The sequence below is a fragment of the Pongo abelii genome, chromosome 6 (genome assembly GCF_028885655.2).
Source record: "Pongo abelii isolate AG06213 chromosome 6, NHGRI_mPonAbe1-v2.0_pri, whole genome shotgun sequence".
Taxonomy (NCBI): Eukaryota; Metazoa; Chordata; class Mammalia; order Primates; family Hominidae; genus Pongo; species Pongo abelii.
Window position 1 is genome coordinate 147,147,111 of NC_071991.2, and position 24,932 is coordinate 147,172,042.

The following is a 24,932-nucleotide window of genomic DNA, read 5'->3' on the forward strand; positions in this document are numbered from 1 at the left end:
GTAACCATAGCTCTCACCTTGCCTCAGGTCCGGGACACTGGCCAGGGAGCTCAAGGGCTCGTCCTGCCTCCTCTGGGATCGAGTTGGACTGCAAGAAGAACCTGTCCCGGACACCCGTTCTCCTCCCTTCCCTCATTGGCCTGACTCTCTTCCCTCTGCGGTTGCTGTTGTCCTGCTGTTAGCACCCCCTACCCCTCCTCTACGTGGATTCTTATTCCCTGATTCCCGTACTGAAAATCGTGCGACTTGCCAGCCTCAATAATTTCATGAATCAACTCCTTAAAATTAATCTCCATATAGATAGATGATAGATAGATGGATGATACAGTATCTTTCTCTGTCTACCTATCCAGATCTATCTATCTGTATCAATCTATCTATATCTATCTATCCATCTATCCACCCACATCTTATTGGTCCTGTTTCTCTGAAGAACCCTGACTATGATAACAGCTAAACCCCTGTTCAATAATAATGAAAAGATGAGAACCTTTCATTGATAAAAACTGAGAGAATTTGCCATCAGCAAACTCTCACTAAAGTAAATTTTATTGTCTTTTGAGACAGGATCTCACTCTGTTGCTCAGGCTAGAGTGCAGTGGCATGATCGTGGCTCACTGCAGCCTTGACGTCCCAGTGGGGAGGTCCTTAAGCCATCCTCCCACCGCAGCCTCTCAAGTAGCTGGGACTACAAGGGTGTGTCATCATGCCCAGCTAATTTTTTCTTTTTTTTTTTTTTTGGTATTTCTTGCAGAGACAGTTTCACCATGTCATCCAGACTGGTCTCAAACTCCTGCTTCAGTCAACCAAAGTGCTAGGATTATATGCGTGAGCCACTGTGCCCGATCTACAGTAAGTTTTAAAGGATATTTTTTCAGGAAGAAGACAACTGTATACAGCAGGAATGAATGATAGGAAATAAAAGAATTAGAAAAGAAATTTAAGAATCTGGCTAATGTAACAAACATTAATTGAGCAGAAGACTAATAATACAATAATTATTAATTTATTTTTAAATTGATAATCATGCAGGTATTTGGGCATTAACAAAACAAGGTGAAGCACAAATACTTGTGTAACAATAAATCACACCTGTAATTGCAGCACTTTGGGAGACTGAGGTGGGAGAATCATTTGAGCCCAGGAGTTCCAGACCAGCCTGGGCAACATAACAAAACTCTGTCTCTACCAACAAATTTAAAAATTAGCCGGGTGTGGTGGTGTGCCCCTGTAGTCCTAGCTACTTGGGAGGCTGAGGCATGAGAATCGCTTGAGCCCAGGAGGTTGAGGCTGCAGTGAGCCATGATTGTGCCACTGTACTCCAGCCTGGGTGACAGAGCAAGACCTTGTCTAAAAATAAATAAATAAATGATACAGAGAGATTTTAACATAGCTTTCTCAGTAATTGATAATTTAAGCAGACAAAAATGAGGATTTTAAAGATCTGAATAATGTAAACTATAACCTTAATTTAATAGACACATATTATATACATATGTAAAACATTGCACTCAATAATAATGAGGCCGGGTGCGGTGGCTCATGCCTGTAATCCCAGCACTTTGGGAGGCCAAGACGGGTGGATCACTTGAGGTCAGGAGTTCCAGACCAGCCTGGCCACTATGGCGAAACCCTGTCTCTACTAAAAATACAAAATTAGATGGGCATGGTGGTGGGCGCCTGTAATCTCAGCTACTTAGAAGGCTGAGGCCTGAGAATCACTTGAACCTGGGAGGCAGAGGTTGCAGTGAGCTGAGATTGTGCCATTGCACTCCAGCCTAGACAAAGCAAAACTTCGTCTCAAAAGACAAAAACAAAAACAATAATGAATGCACATTTTTCAAGCACAAATAGAACATTTATAGAAATTGACCATATTATAAGTCTAATTTTAGCACATTATAAAGAATTAGTATAATACAAACCTCATTCTCTGACAAAATGTAGTAAAGGCAGAAATTTGTAACAAATAACTTCTAAATAATCCTATATGCTTTGACAAAAATTGAAAGACTTCTGAATTACTCATGGGTCAAAGAAAAAATTACAATGAAAAATGGAAATACCTGGAAGCAAACGATAATAAATATTATCATCAAAACCTGTGAAATGGCTCCAGAGAGGGACATCCCCAGGATTGACTCCTAAAAGTGAAAATGGAGCTCAGCAGAGTGGCTCACAACAGTGATTCTCAACAGTAACTCCATCTCCAGTGCTTCCGACAGGCTCTCTCCCTCTCCTTCCCCACCAAGGTACATGCTGCGTTACAGCAGTCAATCTGCTCCTTACTGGAGAGCTAATAATTGGCTTCAGAAAGGCGTCCAGAAACTCTGAACTGGCAGAACCTCAATGAGGTTGAAGGTATGGAGGCTGGGACTCAGATTGGCGGCACCAGACCCCTGAACTTGCAGATGCAACCTAATTTGACCAGGCTCTCAAGGTGGCCCTAATTACACTCTCAAAGACTGATACATAATAAGCCAGAATGTTCTTCAGGTTACCTGGGAAACTAAGAGCCATCAGAAGGTTGCTTAGTGAGGCTGCAATCAGAGCAAAGGGAATTGAAGGCTCTTGAGGGGATTTTCTCAGGTCATAGAAAATTATCATGAGTGATTCTTGTTCCGAAGTATTGTCCCCTCTCTAGAGGCCAAAATCTCACATCCACGGAACTGAGACCCTCAGTGACTCCTTGCTCATCCTTGGCAGGTCACTGAGTCCTGTCATTCAGTCCCCTGGACCTGGACACCCGTCGTCACTACTAGTGTCTTGGCTCTGTGATCCGCTATGTGTGTCCAAATCTCAGTCCACAAATTGAGGAGTAGAGGACTGTGACTTTATTTTTTTACAGAACAACTTGATTTCTATTTTGTGTGCTGTCCTGCTGGGCGACAGAAATTTAATGACTCAACTATAAATCCCCCCAATATTTCCCCCGTGTTGCCCCTAAATTCGGCAGTGGCTTTAGGAGTGCCGCAGCACTGGAGGTGGGGTTAGGGGTTTGCTTGTTCACATCATCTTGACCACATGTGAGTGTGAGATATTCTGGTTTCCTGCTGCCTCGGGGTCCTTGCTGGTCCCCACTGTGCCTTCTGCCAGCCTTGCCCATATGGCTCTCCCATGCGGGGACAGTGCTGCTTCCATGCCAATCTTTATTGCCTGAGTCCCCCAGCACCCAGACTGCTGAAATTAAAAGATGAGCACCGACAATTTGCATTCTATGGCATCAGCCTTCCCTGTGGTGTGAAAGGCAGAAGGCCTACCTGTCCGGATGAGAGAGAGCACGTGGCGACAGCAGCCACAGGGGGCAGAAACCTTGCTTTTTTTTTTTTTTTTTTTGAGATGAAGTTTTGCTCTTGTCACCTAGGCTGGAGTGCAATGGCGTGTGGTCTCAGTTCACTGCAACCTCCGCCTCCTAGGTTCAAACAATTGTCCTGCCTCAGCCTCCCAAGTAGCTGGGATAACAGGCACCTGCCACCACACCCAGCTAATTTTTGTATTTTTAGTAGAGATGGGTTTTCACCATATTGGCCAGGCTAGTCTTGAACTCCTGACATCAGGTGATCCACCCACCTCGGCCTCCCAAAGTGCTGGGATTACAGGCATGAGCCACCGCGCCTGGCCGTGAAATCTCGCTTCTTATCTCCCATTATGAAGACCCAGCTTCTCAAATGTTCTCTGTCTTCCCTCCACCTCCCCATGACTCTCCATCCTTCCCAGAACAGGTCTTACGGGGGCTTTCATATGACCGGCCACCACATGCTTTCCATTAATTGCCTCCTTTTGTCTTCACAACGAGATAGGTACTGTTATTATCCCCAATTCACAAACAAAGAAACCAAAGCTTAGAGACATTCAGTAACCTAGACAGTCTAACTTCAGAACCAAAGTTCGTGATCATATTACAAGAATTCTTTCTAAAACAAGGTTACAAAGGGTCTTTGCCTACATGGTATTGGGAGATAAAACACCTGCCACTTCCTTATTGTCTGATTTCCCTTCTTAGATATTTGGGAAATAACAGCTCACCACCCATGACTTTAGGCTGTGAGGTTATGAAACAGTTAATTAGACTGCAGTTTCGTTTATTTTATTTTGTGTATTTTTTTCTTGGATGTGGGCAAATCTCATTTTAATTGCAAAAGACTTCCTTTACATCACATTCAATAATGAACCAACAGGAGAACTGCTGACTTTGGAACATATGAATATATAAAAATCCCTTGTAATACAGGTAGTCAAGATCATAAGTGCATGCAAGGAAAGCAATCCTCATTTTTCTGAAAACTGTTTTACATTTTAAAAGGTGACTAGGCATACTTGGAAGTTCAAAGCAGTAGGATGCACCGTGCAGGGAAAGAAAGAGGAAAGCCCTTTTCCATGTTGTTAGGCAAATATATACCAAATATACCCCACTCCACTTAATAAAGTCAGTTGGATGAGCTCTTTGAACCAGGCTAGAGCAGAATACTTAGTAAAACTGGGCGCTGGGTGGGGATGTGAATCCAGGAGAAGAGGAGCACCAGATCCCATCCGTTCCCTTCTCTAACACAGACGAGGCATGCTGCCCCACGTCCCTGGACATGGGACACACCAGCACAGTCATCAGATGGTTACTGCACCCACTGCCTGGTGCTTTCCAATGGTCTTAATTTAGGCCATGGAGAAAATCCTTTACCACCAAACACAAACTGTCATTGAACTTAAGTCATAAAGGATGTTATGGGGGAAATTCTTGTTTGAAGAAGAATTTCTTTGTCAGTTTGAAGAAGTCACTTTGGTTGTTCCTTCACATGAACACTTCTCTCTGGGTCACTTCTGCTGACCTCAGTCCCACCCAGTGCGACTGGAAACAACATGGAAAAGGGCTTTCCTCTTTCTTTCCCTGCATGGTGCATCCTACTGCTTTGAACTTCCAAGTATGCCTGGTCACCTTTTAAAATGTAAAACGGTTTTCAGCTAGAAGCTATTCTAGCTTCACGCCCATGGGCTGATGTTATATTCAAGTGACTTTATCTTCAGGTTCCAGGAGTATCACCATCTGAAAACAAAAGTGGGAGGGTCCTTGGAGAAACTGGAGGTAAGCAGTTTTCTGCTTTAAAAATCTCTGGGCAGGATGAACCGGGAAGCCCATCCCTGAGGCAGGAACCTACCTGCAGAGCAGCTAAGGTTTCTAAGGACATTTGTCACCTAGCCCTGTGTTGCTAGTAATGCTAGTGAACCAGAAACCATGGTGACTGGTTCTGAGTGTGCCTTCTTTTTTTGTTTCTCCTTGTTTTTCAGCAAAGTTCCTATTGGAAATGTCAGCTTGTCTCCACGGTGCTAAGAAAAGTAAGGAAAGAAAGTTTTCTCCAGACACACCAATATGAACTCCATTAACGTGAGATAGAAAACTAACTCAGAACCTCAAAATCAGAACCTCAAAATCAGACCCTCAAAATCAGACCCTCATTATGGAAAATTTCAAATATACACAAAAACAATAGTCTCTTCCATCTAGATCCAGCAGTCCTGGTGGGTGAGACCTAATTTAATTAGATTTATTTTAAAATTTAAAATGTATATTTTAGGCTGGGCACAGTGGCTCATGCCTGTAATCTAAGAACTTTGGGAGGCTGAGGTGGGAGGATTACTTGAAGCCAGGAGTTTCAGACCAGCCCGGGCAACAAAAAGAGACCCCAGTCTCTACAAAAAATTAAAAAAAAAAATTAGCTGGGTGTGGTGGCAGTAGCTGTGGTCCCAGATACTGGACAAGCTGAGGCAGAGGGTCCCTTGAGCCCAGGACTTTGAGGTGGCAGTGAGCCCCGATCGTGCTGTCACAGGATGCTTCGCAGTGAGCCCTGACCTCACTGTCACGGGATCCTTCGCAGTGAGCCCCGATCCTGCTGTCACAGGATCCTTCGCAGTGAGCCCCGATCCTGCTGTCACAGGATCCTTCGCAGTGAGCCCTGACCTCACTGTCACGGGATCCTTCGCAGTGAGCCCCGATCCTGCTGTCACAGGATCCTTCGCAGTGAGCCCTGACCTCACTGTCACGGGATCCTTCGCAGTGAGCCCCGATCCTGCTGTCACAGGATCCTTCGCAGTGAGCCCTGACCGCGCTGTCACTGGATCCTTCAGTGTTGACTTTGGTATCGCTTCGCCAGTGGGAAACTTCTGTGGCCAGTGGCACCTCTGCTTGAGTTTTGCTCGTGGCCGCTGAGCTCCTTCCACCTACTTCGTCTGGCAGGCTGTGCTCAGTTCACGCTACCAGCCCAGACCCCCCGCCTGCCATGGGCAAGCCAAGCGCGGAGGAGAGAGGGGTGTGTGAGTGTGTGGGTGTGGGGTCTGGCCACTGCACGTAGCCAGGCACACTAGCTGCTATGGTGGGGTGGGCAGCTCCAGGCACAGGCACAGGTGCCAGCTCTGTGTGAAGCTGCAGCTGGACCTTCCACCACAGGCACCAGCAACTGGATGAGGGGAACGCATTGCTGCCCAAAAGCTTGGAGATGCCAGGAACCGCAGAGCCCCAAAGGGTGTTACAGCATGTCACGGTCCTGGCTTGGGGAGGCCCACAGCTCTTCTCTCCTTCTCATCACTTGCAGTGTGGCAAGTGGGGCTGGGGGTGTTTTGGGGGAGTATTTCAGCCAGTTTGTGTCACAGCTCTTTTGGTCCCACCGCCCTGCTCTGGCCTGGAGCTCCTGGGCTGGTCTGGCCCTGCCTCCTGTCACTGCTGACAGAGGGCGGGAGGGCTATAGGGTTACAGCTCTGGCTTGGGGAATCCCAAGGTCTGGGCCTCAGAAAGGTTGCCACTGTTAACTCCCACAGTCCAGAAGCGTATCACTGCCCACAGCCTGGTGAGCCAGTCAGCAAAGTGTTACAGCTCCTTTTGCTTCCACTGTGTGGTGGGTCCCAAGTTCTTGTCCTGTGTCCAGGAAGAATGAGGCTACTCAGACAACTGGAGGCTGAGCAAGGCAGAGAAGAGCTTTATTGGGTGACTGAACAGCTTTCAGCAGAGAGGAGACCCAAAGTGGGTAGCTCCTATCCACAGGCAGGTAATCCCAGAGTGTATGAGTCTGGCTGAGTCCAGGGGTTTTTATGGGCTCAGAGTGGAGGAAGTTCATGCTAATTGGTCCATGGTGGGCCTGGAAGAAGCACCACTTGATTGGCTGAAAGGCATCAAGGAAGTTTTTTCACTCTGGGTAGCAGACTTCACTGGGACCTGGCAGCCTGGCCCCCAGGCTTCAGTCCGTCCTTGGCTTGAAGGTGGGGTTTCATCTGGGATCCATCCCTTCCTATCTAGAAACCTGTCTGCCTCCTGCCACCATCAACACCATTGCACTCCAGCCTGGGCAACAGAGTGGAGGCCTCATCTCTTAAAAAATAAATAAATAAATAAATAAAATAAAAACAAATAAAAAATGTATATTTTAAAAATAAATACCGAATTCATAGAACTCACACAATACAATATTCTAAAGGAATGAAAAAGCAGGCAGTGAAAATTCTCCCTCTTGTTTATCTACCAAGACTCCACTCACTTGGGGGAAGCCCATGTCTTGTGTTTCTTACATATTCTTCCATAGATAATTTCTACGTGTGAGGAGTTATTAGTGCATATTTTCTCCTACCTTTTCTATAAGCACAAATGATAGCACAGCATATGCATCTTGGTTTTTTTCTACCTTATTTAATTTTATAGTCTCCAGATGCCTTTAGTGGTGTCATAGGGGTAAGTTTTCCAGCTGAAATTTGTAGTAACATTAATGGGAGGGGGAACATTACCACAAAACCTGATAGGGGAAAGGGAAGGAAACTTGGGAATAGAAGGCACCCAGATTTGAACCAGGGACCACTTGATCTGCAGCCAAATGGTCTACCCCTCAGCTATACCCCCTTGCCTGAGGGACATTCCTTCTTAGCACATTTCACCTGTGTAGCCACACCCAAGACACTACATTTACTATAATACCTAATATTTTTGTGCAATTGTTCTAAATAAATTGTAAGAGCTTCATATGTATAATTTAAAAAATTATTTGTGGTAGTATTATCACCACTACCACCATCATCATTGATGACAATGACATATGGAATTGAAGCAAATTGCCCCAAATCAGTGTTAAGTGACAGAATCAAGAAGTAAAGGCAGGGCATGGTGAATCATGCCTGTAATCCCAGCACTTTGGGAGGCTGAGGCGGATGGATTGCTTGAGCCCAGGAATTTGAGACCAGCCTGGGCAACATGGCGAAAACCCATCGCTACCAAAAAAAAAAATATATATATATATGTATATATATGTGTGTGTATATGTGTATATATATATGTGTGTGTGTGTATGTGTGTGTGTGTATATATATATAAAATAGCTGGGCGTGGGGGTGCACACCTGTAGTCCCAGCTACTCAGGAGGCTGAGGCAGGAGGACTGCTTGAGCCCAGAAAGTCAAGGCTGTGGTGAGCCATGATGCATTCCAGCCTGGGTGACAGTGCAAGACCTTAAAAAATAAATAAATAAATAAATAAATAAATAAATAAATAAAGCTAAACAGCCACTACATTATGCAGCCTCCACTAGGCTGCTCTTTACTTTGGGTTGGGTCTGCAGGGCTTTGCCGCCTCCCAGCGGACCCCTCTCCCTGCTCTGTTACAACCTCATCCCCTGCCTCCTCCCTGCCAGCGCTCCCTGCTTTTATATAATGGGGTTGCCCAGAGAAGGCCATTTAACCCAAGTGCCCTGAGAGGGCCCAGCATTGGCTTCTGGAAGTGAGAACATGTATTTATTATTTTTTGCCAGTGGTAATTAATTTTATTGCAAGTTACATACATTCGCAATTTGCTAACATTTTTGTTATTCTTACAAATTGCCAATAAATGTTCTCAATTTCATTGAAGAAAACCAAATTAATAAATTAGAATTATTTCTGGTCAAAATACTTTCAGAAAGGAATTGCTTAGGAGGCTATACACCACAGGAACAGTGACATTTGTCAGAATTATTTATTATGATAAACTACTTACAGACCTCTTATGTAACAGAATATTTAAAATAAAAGTTTACATTTTAATAGCAGCTAAATGGAGACATAATAACCTTTTTAAAAATCAGCTATAATTTATACATCATATACTCCACCCTTTTAAAGCATGTAATTCAGTGGTTTTTGGTATATTCACAGATTGTGTTAACTATCACCACTATCAAATTTCAGAATATTTTCATCACCCCAGAAAGATACCCCAAACCCATCAGCAGACATCACTCCAATCCCACCTCCCCCAGCCCCTGGCAATGAGACATGTTAGCCTTCGAGTAGAGCTGGCTATTTGCAAAATCATAGGGGTGGGGGAAGCCTCAAGAAATCATCTAGTTCATTTCCTACCATTAAGAGCCTCTGAAGGGAGATCCACAACCTTCTGTGGAAGCTACTGTGTACTCTAAAAATTAATATCAGGGAAGCAGCCAAATGATATCTATATTATCCTGGATAAAATGGTTTCTATATTCAGAAGAGCTTGCTTAACTTATTTTACAGCTATATTTTCAATTTGGGATCAAACCTTAATAGTGTTAGATATTAATACATCAGAAATTACTCTCAGATTCACCACATTATTTGATAATTTTTCTACTATTTGGTTGCTTTACTTCTAATGTGAGCATTAGGTTTCCTTTTTTTTTTTTTCTTAAATCCCTACAGACAGACAGCATTAGGTTTTCTGTTGTGCCCCCTGAATCTTACTGTATACAAAAGTAAGTTGAGCCACTTTAAGGAAGTCAGCAGGCCTTTGGCTGTTACTTTGTTGTCATGGATTTTATTGGAAAAAGACAGTGGCACCTAGATGTCTCACCAAGATGTATAATGCATGTTCAAAAGCAGACCCTAGCTTTTTTTTCCCCTCAAAAAGAGATCTGAAGAGTCTCAGTCAGAGAAACAGAATGATTCTGTAAATACAAATGTAAGCTACAAATTGTCTAGGGTAATAAAAGAAAAATCTTTCCCTGCCTCCAAATCTGGTAACTATTTTTTTAAGAATTTTTTTATTTCTATAGGTTATTGGGGAACAGGTGGTGTTTGGCTACATAAGTAGGTTCTTTAGTGGTGATTTGTAAGATTTTGGTGCACCCATCACCCAAGCAGTATACACTGCACCCAATTAGTGACCTTTTATCCCTCAGCCCCTTCCCACCCTTTCCCCCTGAGTCCCCAAAGTCCACTGTGTCATTCTTATGCCTTTGCATCCTCATAGCTTAGCTCCCACTTATGAATGAGAACATATGATATTTGGTTTTCCATTCCTGAGTTACTTCACTTAGAATAACAGTCTCCAGTCTTATCCAGGTTGCTGTGAATGCCATTAATTCATTCTTTTTTATGGCTGAGTAGTATTCCATTGTATATGTATACCACAGTTTCTTTATCCACTCATTGATTCATGGGCATTTAGTTTGGTTCCACATGTTTGGAATTGCCAATTTTGCTGCTATAAACATGCATCTGCAAGTATCTTTTTCGTATAATGACTTCTTTTCCTCTGGGAATATACCCAGTGGTGGGATTGCTGGGTCAAATGATAGTTCTATTTTTTGTTATTTAAGGAATCTCCACACTGTTTTCCATAGTGGTTGTACTAGTTTACATTCCCTCCAGCAGTGTAGAAGTGTTCCCTTTTCACCACATCAATAGCAACATCTATTATTTTTGATTTTTTTTATTATGGCCATTCTTGCAGGAGTAAGGTGGTACCACATTGTGGTTTTGATTTGCATTTCCCTGATCATTAGTGATGTTGAGCATTTTTTCATATGTTTGGTGCCCATTTGTATATCTTCTTTTGAGAACTGTCTATTCATGACCTTAGCCCAATTTTTGATGGGATTGTTTATTTTTTTTCTTGCTAATTTGTTTGAGTTCCTCATAGATTCTGAATATTAGTAATCTTTGTATAGATTACAAAGATTTTCTCCCACTCTATGGGTTGTCTGTTTACTCTGCTGACTGTTTGTTTTGCCATGAAAAAGCTCTTTAGTTTAATTAAGTCCCGGGTATTTATCTTTGTTTTTATTGCATTTGCTTTTGGGAAAGTCAGAACATTTAAACTGAGATTTTCTAAATGTGTGAATTAGTTAGCTTTTGTATGAGTAATGATTTCACATGGCTCGGAATTTAAAATGTACAAGATGGCATACAGAGAAAAATTAAGACTCCATTCCATCCTTGTCACCTGGCCAGCATGTAACTTCTTTACTGGTTTCTTGTACACTTTTAAAAGAGAAACATTTCTCTTACAGCCCCAGAGTTAATTTTATTTTAGTTTATTTCTTAGTTTATTTAGTTTAGTTCTTAGATCTGTATACACATATGTACACAAAACTACATATAAATGCCCTGTACTTACAGTTTTATACGGCTATAAAGACAAAATAATTTTAGAAATCAGGCCATGGGTGGTGGCTCAGGCCTGCAATCCCAGCACTTTGGGAGGCCGAGGCGGGTGGATTACCTGAGGTCAGGAGTTTGAGACCAGCCTGGCCAACATGGTGAAACCCCGTCTCTACTAAAATTAACAAAAATTAGCCGGGCATGGTCACGTGTGCCTGTAGTCCCAGCTACTCAGGAGGCTGAGGCAGGAGAATCACTTGAACCCAGGAGGTGGAGGTTGCAGTGAGCCGAGATCACACCACTGCACTCCAGCCAGGGTAACAGAGCAAGACTCTTGTCTCTAAAAAAAAAAAATTTTTTTTTAGAAATCATTACAAATGAAATCATAAATCAAATAACACTCAAATAGTTTCATTCAGAGGAAACTAACTTGCTAGAATTAATAGTCTCTGTGTAATGTGTTTGTGAGGCTGTCCCTCACAAGCCTGTGAAGACCCGCTGGTCCCCGGCATATCTGGGAAACCGCCTCTGTGAGCACAACTCTCACTTCCCTCTCTTGTGGACTTAGTTCAGCTTCTGTTCTTTTGCCGTCACAGGTATCAAAGCACCACATGGTGACAAGTGAATCACAAACACGCGTACAGGCACACCCAAGCACACAGTGCCTAGAAATAGCTTTTGGTTATAAAGTGTCCACCCAAACAAGTCCTAGAATGCCCATATTAAAAATGTGAAGATTGTGTTTAAAATTTGAACAGAAAAATTCTTCGGAGAATTCAGGGACTGCTGGAAAACACGGATCTAGCTGCCTCCTCCATGCCACCCACCTGGAAAGAGACTCAGAGGCCTGACTGTGTCTGATTGGGCTGTTGACAATGGTCAGGACTATGACTCCAAGCTGGGCGCAGTTGCTCAGGCCTGTAATCCTAGCACTTTGGGAGGTGGTGGCAGGAGGACTGCTTGAACCGAGGAGTTTGAGACCAGCCCAGGCAACAAAGAAAGACTGTGTATCTACAAAACATACAAATCACCTGGGTATTTTTTTGTTTTGTTTTGTGGCAATTGTGAATGGGATTGCTTTTCTGATTTGGTTCTCAGTTTGTTTATTGTTGGTATATAGGAATGCTAGCAATTTTTGTATATTGATTTTGTAGGCTGCAAGTTTGCTGAAGTTGTTTATCAGCTGACGAAGCTTTTGGGCCAAGAATATGGGGTTTTCTAGATAGAGAATCATGTTGTCTGCAAACAGAGATCATTTGACTTCCTCTCTTCCTATTTGGATGTCCTTTATTTCTTTCTCTTGCCTGATTGCTCTGGCTAGGACTTCCCATACTATGTTGAATATAAGTGGTGAGAGAGGACATCCTTGTCTTGTGCTGGTTTTCAAGGGGAATGTTTCCAGCTTTTACCCATTCAGAATGATATTGGCTGTGGGTTTGACATAAATGGCTCTTATTATTTTGAGGTATATTCCTTCAGTACCTAGTTTATTGAGAGTTTTTAACATGAAGGGATATTGAATTTTTCAAAAGCCATTCCTGCGTCTATTGAGATAATCATGTGTTTTTTGTCTTTAGTTCTGTTTAGGTGATGAATGACATTCATTGATTTTTGTATGTTGAACCATCCTTGTATCCCAGGGATGAAGCCAACTTAATCACAGTGGATTAGCTTTTTGATGTGCTGCTGGATTCTGTTTGCAAGTATTTTGTTGAGGATTTTTGCATTGATGTTCATCAAGAATACTGGCCTGAAGTTTTCTTTTTTTGTTGTGTCTCTGCCAGGTTTTGGTATCGAGATGATGCTGGCCTCATAGAATGAGCTGGGGAGAAGCCCCTCTGCCTCAATTTTCTGGAATAGTTTCTGTAGGAATGATACCAGCTCTTATTTGTATATCTGGTAGAATTCAGCTGCAAATCCATCAGGTCCTGGGCTTTTTTTGGTTGGTAGGCTATTATTACTGATTCAATTTTGGAGCTCCTTATTGTTCTGTTCAGGGAATTAGTTTCTTCCTGGCTCAGTCTTAGGAGAGTGTAAATGTCCGGGAATTTTTATATCTCTTATAGCTAACCAGGAAGGTGAAACATCTCTACAATGAGAATTACAAAACACTGATCAAAAGAGATCAGAGAATACAGAAACAAATGGAAAAACATCTCATGCTCGTGCATAGGAAGGATCAATATCATTAATATGGCTATACTGCCCAAAGCAATTTATAGATTCAATGCTATTCCTATTAAACTACCAATGACATTCTTCAGAAAACTAGAAAAAATACTTTAAAATTTATATGGAACCAAAAAAGGGACTGAATTGCCAAGGCAACTCTAAGCAAAAAGAACAAAGCTAGAGGAATCACATTATCCAACTTCAAACTATACTATAAGGCTACAGTGACAAAAACAGCATGGTACTGTTACTAAAACAGGCACGTAGATCAGTGGAACAGAATAGAGAGCCCAGAAATAAGGCTGCACATCTATGACCACGTGATCTTTGACAAAGCTGACAAAAACAAACAAGGGGGAAAGGACTCTGTCTTAAATAAATGGTGCTGGGATAATTGGCTAGCCATATGCAGAAGATTGAAGCTGGATCCCTTCCTTACACCATATACAAAAATCAACTCAAAATGGATTAAGGACTTAAATGTTAAAAAAAAAAAAAAAAAAAAAAAAAAGACTTAAATGTAAAACGGAAAATTATAAGAACCCTGAAAGACAACCTAGGAAATACCATCTTGGACATAGGAATGGGCAAAGATTTCATGAGAAAGACACCAAAAGCCATCACAACAAAAGCAAAAATTGGCAAATGGGATCTAATTAAACTTAAGAGCTTCTGCACAGCAAACCATCAACAGGGTAAACAGACAACCTACAGAACGGGATAAAATATTTGCAAACTATGCATCCATCAAAGGTCTATAAGGAACTTAAACAAATTTACAAGAGAAAAACAACCCCATTAAAAAGTGGGCAAAGGACAATCGGGCACTGTGGCTCACGCCTGTAATCCCAGCACTTTGGGAGGCCGAGGCGGGCAGATCACGAGGTCAGGAGATCGAGACCATCCTGGCTAACACGGTGAAACCCCGTCTCTACTAAAAATACAAAAAAAAAGTTAGCCAGGCGTGGCGGCGTGTGCCTGTAGTCCCAGCTGCTGGGGAGGCTGAGGCAGCAGAATGGCGTGAACCCGGGAGGCGGAGCTTGCAGTGAGCCGAGATGGCACCACTGCACTCCAGCCTGGGTGACAGAGCAAGACTCCGTCTCAAAAAAAAAAAAAAAAATGTGGGCAAAGGACATGAACAGACATGAACACATGAACAGACAGGTCTCAAAAGAAGACATACATGCGGCCAACAAGCATGGGCAAAAAAGCCGAATATCACTGATCATTAGAGGAATGGAAATCAAAACCACAGTGAGATACCATCTTACACCAGTCAGAATGGCTATTACCAAAAAGTCAAAAAATAACACATGCTGGCGAGGTTGCAGAGAAAAGGAACCCTTATATACTGTTGGTAGGAGTGTAAATTAGGTCAACTATTGTGGAAAGCAGTATGGTGATTCCTCAAAGAGCTAAAAGCAAAACTACCATTTGATCCCATTACAGGGAATATAGCTAGAGCAATGTAAAGCATTCTACTATAAAGACACATGCACACAAATGTTTATTGCAGCACTGCTCACAATAGCAAAGACATGGAAACAACCTAAATGCCCATCAATGATAGAGTGGATAAAGAAAATGTGGTACATATGCACCATGGAATATTATGCAGTCATAAAAAAGAATGAGATCATGTCTTTTGCAGGAACAGGGATGGAGCTGGAGGCCATCATCCTTAGCAAGGTAATGCAGGAATGGAAAACCAAATCCGCATGTTCTCACTTATAAGTGTTATAAGTAAGTATAACACTTATAAGTGTTCTCACTTATCTAAATGATAAGAACTTATGAAGACAAAGAAGGAAACAACAGACACTGCAGTCTACCTTGGGGGGAGGGTGGGAGGAGGGGGAGGAGCAGAAAAGATCACTATTGAATACTGAGCTTAATACCTGGGTGATGTGATAATATGTACAACAAACCCCTGTGAAATGTGTTTATGTATGTAACAAACCTTCACATGTACCCCAAACCCTAAAATAAAAAAAAATTTAAAACAATCCTTGAAATTGAAAAAGAAAAAGAAATCGCCTGTAGTTTCAGGTACTCTGGAGACTGAGGTGGGAGGACTGCTTGAACCCAGGTGGTCGAGGCTGCAGCGAGCCATGATTGTGCTGTTGCACTCCTGCCTGGGCAACAGAGCAAGACCCTGTCTCAAAAGAAAAAAAAAAAAAAAGACTATGACTCCAAGGTTTTGATTTCTGCTCCAGAATCTCAATCTCACACCTCAGGAGGAGCACGGACTACCCTACTTTGACTTTCTCCTCCTTCCAGTGCACCCTCCCCACCAGCCAACGGAGATAAACCTTTCTGAGGAAAACATTATCCTGGGGAATAATGAGTTGGTAAGCTGGTGATTAATGAAGTTGAGAAACTACAAAGCCATCATTAAAAAGGTGAACGTAAGTCTGTTATTGAGGACAATCCCCTTTCAGGTCTGTAGTCCTGGCATCTAATTAATGGAACCAAAGCTTTTGGAAGTTCATTTTATAAAAGATGAAACAGTTGCCATTATTGTGAATGCTGGTGTACTCGGTTTAAAAGTGCAATATTGAAGGTAGAACTCTTTGTGCAGCAACAATACAAGGGTGCGATTTGGGGAGCACAGCACTGTGATAAAAACAGTGTTCTTGGCAAGGAAGTCTTTAGTAAATCCTAAGAAGATTCAGCAGGATGACGTTGGAACCGGATGTGGTGTACATACAACTCTCAAGTCCATCCAAACAGGCTGGGATAGTCTACCAATTCAGATAAAGTGTGAGGTGTTTTTTTTTTAGGTGATATATATGCAGATAAACTAAATTATTTTTTTGTAACAGAGCTGATTTAGTATAATAAAATATTTAGTTATGGTAGTATGCACTTTCTGCAAGTGTTTTTGAAAATAGCTATTGAATAGAATCGCTATTCAATATTTGGTCTACCAAAATACTTAGACAAATCATACTCAGAATTATACTCCTCTCCAAATCATCCTTACTTGAACAATATACGTGGCTGGGAATCTGACTGTGGCTCCAGAGGCGCAGGTGTGTGAGATGCGAGGCACTACTGAAGCCCGGAAACCCGCGGGGCTTTTCTACACCTTTCCAGGAGCAGCCGTTGGAGATCCTGCCTCTCCAAGAGCACCTGGCTAACCCCCACTTGGGTCAGAAGAAATGTGTGATGGGAAACCAGCCCTCTCTGGGAGTCTGAGGGTAAAGACCGTCCTATATTTCAGTTCCACTGGGGCTGCAGGGTCTTTCGCTATCAGTGTGCTGTGTATGCAGGTCTTGCTAGAGCCTGGGAACCTCTAAAAGTGATTGCGCAGGAGAAACGCGGATTTGCACTGCAAGGTTTTTTGGAAATCAGGGCGCTCTGTATGCAAGTCTTGCTATGAGCGAAGAAACCTCTAAAAGCCACTGTGCAGGGGGCACCCGGATTTGAACCGGGGACCTCTTGATCTGCAGTCAAATGCTCTGCCGCTGAGCTATACCCCCATCACACAAGAAGAAAGCATCACTCACTTCTTCGTAGTCAGCCACACGCAAGCCGCGTACAGCACTGCAGGGTCCCCGCTTTGGGCGGCGCTTTCCTCCGGCGGCCAGTTCGGGTCTTTGCGCTCTTACCGTCAAACTCCAATGCACTTTCTTCCCCGAGTTTGGGAAGAAACCCGGGGTGACAGCCCAGGCTCACCGCGTTTATTCCTTCGGCCGCCCTCACCTCGAACCTTTTCTTTATCCGTCCCTTTTGGGCTCTTTCCCTTTTTGCTCTCCTCATCTTTATTCTCCACCTCTGTCCTCTTCCCAAGATCCTCTGACGTCACTCATGGCCCTCCCCCACACCCATTATCTTCCCCGCAAACCACGAAGACCCTCTTAGGCCTTTATCTGATGCAAGCATTGTCTTTTTCAACTAACTGCTTATCTGCGATGAAAATGGAGGGCCTGGAGCAGTGAAGAAAAGGTAGGCCATTTATTTCCTAAAGCAAAATAGGCAATGGAGGCCAAGAAAACCAAAAAGCGACAGCAGCGGGAGAGAGCCTGCCCCACTACACATCAGCGTCTGCCAGGACACAAGAATGGACTCGGTGCAGGGACAGAACACCTGGAACGCAGACCTAGGAGCACACCATAGCCCACGCACGAGCTGAATGAAAGAGCGTCACTCACTTTTACAGAGCAGTTGTGTTCACAGCGACTCCGTAAGGCAGGCGCTATGACTGGTGTCCCAATTTTACAGAGAGAAAGCTGAGGCACAGAAACGTTGAAAAAGCTGTCCAACGTCAAATGGTTGGTAAGTGGAAATACAGACTCAAGTGGTCTGTCAACGGAGTCCATACACTCAACCACCGTGTTTTACACATCACAGATTCATAGGGGAAAGGAAGAGTCATGTACATATATTCTACTGGGAGACTTAGTTGGCCATTTGGGAAAAATAAAGTGGCAACTAAACTTCATATTATATACCAAAATAAAGTCCAAGTGGATTAAATTATTACATATAAAATATCAAACAAAAGCATAAGACAGTATGAATTGCATCTAACTGATTTCTGAAGGACTCCCTAATACACAATGGAACAAATCCCAACAGAAAATACCAATAGATTCAGCTACATAAGCATTAAAGGTTCAGGTATGTAAACAAAATCAAAAGGTTAATACCAAGTTGGGAAAATATTACTATCATGTATGGCAGTCAAAATATTACAAATTAATATCCTTAATAAGTAAAGAGCCCACATGTAATAGCAAAGGGCATCAAAAGACAATTCACAAAAGGAAATAGTATAATAGTAGTTGATAGAAAAGTATAAGTATTAGCTCAGTAAGTCAAAATAAATCTTAGTAAAACCAAAGACATGCAAATGAAAACACCATTTAACATTTTTCCTGTATTGAAATGGACAAAAATCAAAGTAGCAATCCTCATACTGGCAAGGGCATGGTAAGTCCATACTATTTTAGGCCTGTAAACTAGTACAATTTTTTATTTTTATTTTTATTTTTTTGAGATGGAGTCTTGCTCTATCGCTCAGGCTAGAGCGCAGTGTTGCGATCTTGGCTCACTGCAGCCTCCACCACCTGGGTTGCAGTGAGCTGAGATCTTCAGCCTCAGCCTCCCAAAGTAGCTGGGATTACAGGTGCCCGCCACCATGCCCGGCGAATTTTTGTATTTTAGTAGAGAAAGGGTTTCACCATGTTGGCCAGGCTGGTCTCCAACTCCTGACCTCAAGCAATCCACCTGTTTTGGCCTCCCAAAGTCCTGGGATTACAGGCCTGAGCCACCACGCCTGGCCTTGGTATAATCTTTCTCGAGAGGAAAGGCAGTATAAAATAAGAGATAAGTTAAAACAATTCCCTTTGACCTAGTAGTAATTCTATTTCTATAAACCCAGCCCAGAAAAAGCCTGAAATATGAACAAATGTTGGCTCAAAGATATTTAAGTGCTCTTAAGTGTTATTTAAAATATTTAAGCAAATAGATGGCAGGGCGCAGTGGCTCATGCCTGTAATCCCAGCACTTTGGGAGGCCGAGGCGGGTAGATCACCTGACGTCGGGAGTTCGAGACCACCCTGACCAATGTGGTGAAACCCCCGTCTCTACTAAAAATACAAACATTAGCCGGCCTGTGGTGGTGCGTGCCTGTGATCCCAGCTACTCAGGAAGCTGAGGTGGGAGAATAGCTTGAACCCGGGAGGCAGAGGTTGCAGTGAGCCAAGATTGCGCCACTGCACTCCAGCCTGGGTCACAGAGGAAGACCCTGTCTCTAATAATAATAATAATAATAATAATAATTAAACAAATAGAAACAGAAATGCCTAATATTAGAGAGGTGGTTAAGAAACTATGGCATATCTACGTGATAGAAAACTAGCTATTTAAAATGTTTGATATAATTCACAAGAAAATGTGAATTACATCTTAAGTCAGTGGTTCTCGATTCTGACTGTACCTTAGAATCACCTAGGGAGGTTTTAAAAGTACTAATGCAGTCAGGAGGGAGCAGATCAGTTGAATCAGAATATCTAGAGTGATACCCAGACACTGATAGTTTGTACTGTCAGGGGATTCCAGTGTGCAGCCATGGTTGGGAATCATGATGTTAAATGAGAGTGGGTATTATCTCAAAGGTAAAAATAAATAGAATCAACCAAACAAAAAGCTAAAAAGAAATATTTTGAAATCCTAATATCTCCTAGCTCCATGGTGAGATTGTTAGTGACTATTTCTTCTTTATACTTTTTGGTATTTTCAGTAATTGTTTTATTTTCCTAAACCACTAAGAAATTATTTTTTGAGTTTAAGGGCCCCCAGAAGCACCTCAATTCAAATTGGAAGCTCTTAATCTGTAGTTAAATGCCCTATATAGGGCCATAGCCCCTTCTTGTGCCTTCCCTCCCATCCAGCCACTCCCAGGACTCAGTCAAACAAGCATCAGTGCATGGAACAGGCGCAGGTCCTCTCCGTGGCCTTCTAGGAAGCCACCTACCTGTCAGCTTCCTGGATCACCCACCTGAGGGTATCTCAGTTCGGTGAGGATGCCCTTCACATGCACTGTTTGCTCCAGGGCACACATGTGAAGACTAAAGCATGAATACGGGGGTTATGGGTGATTTCAGAACGTTTTTCTTTATATTCCTCTATATTCTTCACATTTTCTGCAATAAAATGTATCACTTTGAAAATCAGAAAAACCCATAGATGTTACAAATTTAAGCATATCTCTTCTAGTAATTACAAGCAATATCATTTCCTTTTGACATAATTAGTACGTAATTGCTTAAATAAGACAAAAAAGACTCCAAGGAATGCTAATTTGGGAAATAAGTACATTATAATTTACACATAACGTACTCATTCAAGTGCTTTTTTTTCTTTTTTTTTTTAAAGAACCAAGGTCTTGCCCCGTTGCTCAGGAATGCAGTGGCGTGATCATGGCTCACTGTAACCTCAAACTCCTAGGCTCAAGCGACCCTCCCATCTCAGCCTCTCAAGTCACTAGGACTACAGGCCTGCTGCACCATCACATTATCTGGATTTGTTGTTGTTGTTGTTGGAGACAAGGTCTTGCTCTGTTGACCAGACTGGTCTTGAACTCCCGGGCTCAAGCAGTCCTCCTGCCTCAGTCTCCCAAAGTGCCAGGATTACAGGTGTGAGCCACCATGCCTGGCCTCATTTATGCTTTTATAGGAATAATTAATTCCATTTTGCACATGAGGACACAGCCTCAGAAAATTTCCAAGGAACTCAATTTCAAGACCTCTCTGTCCAAGTCCAGGGCTGTTTCCACAATACTATATTTTTTCCATCTTTTCTAGTAAAGGTTGGATAACTGGAAGAACAGAGAGCTGATCACTGGGATCTGAAAGAGTTACCACCTCATTCCCAGTCCTGCCCTCTCCATGTGAGGACGGGTGAATCTGAGATAGAAATAATGGCTCACGTGTGCTGAGTGTTTATGTTGGAGGCTCATATACACTGTCCTACAGAATCCTCATAGCTGTCTGAGGCAGGTACAATTGTTATATCCTAGGAAATAGTTAAGACTGCCCCCATTTTATAGCTGAAGAAACAGATTCAGGGGGATTAAGTGACTCATTCAGTCATTTAACAAATACACTACGTTCCAGGGTCTAGTCTAGGCACTGAGGACTCAGCAGTGAATGAGGCCAAGAAACACAGCCCTGGCCCCATGGAGCTATATTCCCAGAGGTGCAGTGTGACAGACAAGCAAACTAATGCATGAATGAAATCATCACAGATATTGAAAACACTACAGGAAAATAAAGCATGGTATTCTGATGGAAAACAACAGGGATGGTCAGGAAACGACGATTGGAGCTGAAATCCGAATGATAAGAAGCCAGTGAGGAAAAATCTGGATGCGTGTCCGGGCTCACACCTGCAATCCCAGCACTGTGGGAGGCCGAGGTGGGCGGATTGCTTGAGCACAGGCGTTCAAGACCAGCCTGGGCAACATAACGAAAACTCATTTGTACAAAAGATTTTTTAAAAAATTAGCCAGGCGTGGTGGCATGCACCTGTAGTCTCAGCTACTTGGGAAGCTGAGGTCAGAGGATCAGTTGAGCCTGGAGAGTCGAGGCTGCAGTGCCACTGCACTCCAGTCTAGGTGACAGAATGAGACCCTGTCTCAAAAAATAAGTAGATAAAAATAACTAAAATTCTGGATGCAGAGGATCCCAGGCCTTGGGTAGAGTGACCCACTTGGAAGTGGCTTGGCAGGATGAAGCAAGAACGAGGCCAGTGTGGGGCAGCAGAGGGGGCAGAGCAGGACAGTGATTTGAGGTGGAGGTAAGGTGGGGTCAGGCCATAGAGGGCCCTGTGAGCCGGGTCAGGAGGTGGCATTTATTTACTGTGTCATCCCAGGAAGAGTGGAGCCTGGATTTGGATCTCCCTGCCATGTGCAGGGGCCACATCTCTGAGCCCTTCCTCAGAGACTCTGTGCTGGGCTTGGCACAGGTCTTTGTCATCTCGGGCCTGTCCTGTGGAGACAGGCTTCCCAGGTCAGCCTGTAAGCCTCCTCGGCCATGCAATTAAGGTTATTGTTCATCCAGCCGACCTGGTTTCTGCCCCTGAGGAGCAGATTTAGGTGGAGGAGGCACACATGAACATCTACTGTCACTCGGTGTCACTTCAGTGATAACTGTCTTAAGTTCTGTGAACCTAGAAAGGGGAAGGGGAAGAGTGGGCACCACAGTTACCCTAAGCTGGGGTGTTGCAGAGGCCTTCTCTGAGGGAGTGACATTTCCACAACACCGTGCAGGAGGAAGGAACATTAGTTGGGAGATGAGCTGCCCAGGAAGTTGGGTAGCATGGGTGAAGCCTGAGGCAGTGGGGTGCCAAGAGCAGAGAGAAGAAGGTCAGGGTGCTGGAGTCTGGGGGGCAGCCTGTGTGGACTGAGTAGGGTCTTCCCAAAGTTCATGTCCTTCCAAGAACCTCAGGAGGTGACCTTTGGAAATAGGGTCATTGCCAATGTAATAGTTAATTAAGACCAGGTCATTTTTGCGCAGGGTGGGCCCTCAGTCCAATATGACTGTTATCCTCATCAGAAGAGAGGAGACAAGGGGAGCAGGCCAAGTGCACACTGGCGTGCTGCATCCAATGCTGAAGCCAGGAGAGACGCATGGGACGGTGTCCCTCAGAGCCTCCAGTAAGAACCAAGCCGGACCACACATTGATCTTGGACCTCTGGCCTCCAGAACTGCAAGAATCCATTTCTGTTGTTTAAAGCCAACCAGTTTGTGGCACTTTGTTACAGCAACCCAGGACAGGGCCGAGAAGGCAGGCAGGGCCTAGTGGGCCCTGAAAGATTTTGGACCGTACCCTAAGAGCAATGGGGAACCGCCCAAGCAAGAGAGGACTATGATCAAATTTGCCTTTTCAAAAGATCCCCTGGCTGCCCAGTGCTCCCACAGCATTCAAATCCGTTAAGAGTGAGGCCCCACAATAGGACAGAGGCCCTGCCGCCTGCACATCACTCACACGGAGGCACACGTCACTCAAATACACCGGGTGCTTGCCAGCCTTCCCGCCGGCCCACGAGCGGGGTTTCCTTGCCTGCTCCCCACACAGAACTAGGGGAGACGGCCGACCTGCGGGAGGATCGTCTGGCCCTATGCCTCAAACGCCTTAGAAAACGCTCGTGCCCTGGACCAGGCAGTTCCACTCCAGGAGGTTAGTCTTTGCATGGCATTTGTTTTCTTTATTAGGGGGCCACCGCAGCCTGGGCTAAAGAATTTAGTCTTCGGAAAAAACTAGGCAGACATTTGAAAATATATCAACGAAAAAGAGTGCAGGCCGGGCGCTGTGGCTCACGCCTGTAATCCCAGCACTTTGGGAGGCCGAGGAGGGCGGATCACGAGGTCGGCGGATCACGAGGTCAGCAGATCGAGACCAGCCTGGCTAACACGGTGAAACCCCCGTCTCTACTAAAAACAAAAAATTAGCCAGGCGTGGTGGCGGGCGCCTGTAGTCCCAGCTACTTCAGAGGCTGAGGCAGGAGAACAGCGTGAACCCGGGAGGCGGAGTTTGCAGTGAGCCGAGATCCTGCCACCGCACTCCAGCTTGGGTGACAGAGCGAGACTCCGTCTCAAAAAAAAAAAAAAAAAAATGCAGCCTATCATGAGAGAGCGCCTCCAGGTCCCCCTCCGCATGAGACAAACACCAAACACAGCGAGCGGCCAGGAGCTGGGCCTTAGCCTTGGTTTCCTCATCTGCACAACGAGAAAAGTGGGTAGAATGCAGGCTGCCCGGGAAGGAGCTTGAGCAACCCTAAACTCGGGGTCAGTTCACGGAGTCCCCTCTCCTTCTGGGACCCAAGGCCCTCCGGGTCTTCTGTGCTGTTTTGTGCCGTGGGTTGAGCCTTCGAGGTGGGGTAGATCTCGTATTTCCTGTGCTCTCAGATTCTTGCGGCCGCACCTTTGTTTGCACCAACTGTGTTTGCATCAACTGTGTTTGCACCGACTGTGTTTGCACGGGGATTTGCTGGGGCCTTGGGCCGGCAGGCCAGTGTGTACAAGAAAAGCAACCTGAGAGCGGCTCCTGCTAACCAGGGATGGTTCGGGGCTGCGGCCGGGCGGCTCCCGCACTGCGACTAAGGACCAGCCGGCTGGCAGGCGGGGCTGGGGCTCGGATGTCGGGACTAGCAGGTCCCTGGAGCTAGGCGGCCGCCACCACCGAGAAGGCCGCGCGCATTCCTAGAGCGGCCGCCAGCGGCCAGGTGAGGGCGCCGCGGCCTCCCGGGCCTCCCCGGCTCTGGCCGGCAGGGGGCAGCGCGCGGCCCCGCGCGGCCCGACGTGGCGCTGGCCCGGGAAGCAGCCCGTGGGCCGCCGGCGCGCCCTGCCGGGCACCCAGCAGCGCGCTCCCGTTCTCATCAGACGGGAGAAAAAAACGCCCAGGCAGAGGAACGTCTAAAAGTCAAGTCATCAAAATTAATTTAATCGAGAAAATGTGCATATTTAAAATATGGATAGAGACGCATAAATACATCTTTAAAATAAAAATATAATCGTTTAAGCCTTTGCTCCATTGGCTCGCAGCTGCACTCACAGCACCAGTGAGACCGACACGGTTGTGCCCCATCCCATAGGCGCCAAATGGGGGGCGCAGGGTTTTAGGAGCTCGCGTAGGGCCTCTCGGGCGGCAGAAATGGAGCCGCGAGGCTGGCGGGGAGACCGAGGACGGGACCCGCTGAGCTCTGGGTGAGCTGGGGGCACTCGAGGGGACCTGGACTGAGCCAGAGGCCTGGCTTGGGGGAGGGCCCCTTCCCGGGTCCCCAAGGCCCCGGTGTGCCGCTGCCGTAGGGAAACGGGAAGGCACGGCCGCGCCAGGCGACCTGAACGAGAGGAAGCCCGGGGTCGCCGCCCGCGGGCGCGGCTGGTGTTC

General features: G+C 44.8%; 1 long non-coding RNA gene and 1 other non-coding gene across 2 annotated transcripts; one reads left to right on the forward strand and one right to left on the reverse strand.

Moving 5' to 3' along the window:
* Positions 1 to 16,945: 16,945 nt before the first annotated feature.
* Positions 16,946 to 17,017, reverse strand: TRNAC-GCA (transfer RNA cysteine (anticodon GCA)). The gene has a single exon. It is a non-coding gene; the product is annotated as a tRNA-Cys (tRNA).
* Positions 17,018 to 17,054: 37 nt separating this feature from the next.
* Positions 17,055 to 23,671, forward strand: LOC134761695 (uncharacterized). The gene is made up of 2 exons (XR_010140773.1): positions 17,055 to 17,813; positions 22,559 to 23,671. It is a non-coding gene; the product is annotated as an uncharacterized LOC134761695 (long non-coding RNA).
* The last annotated feature ends 1,261 nt before the right edge of the window (positions 23,672 to 24,932 follow it).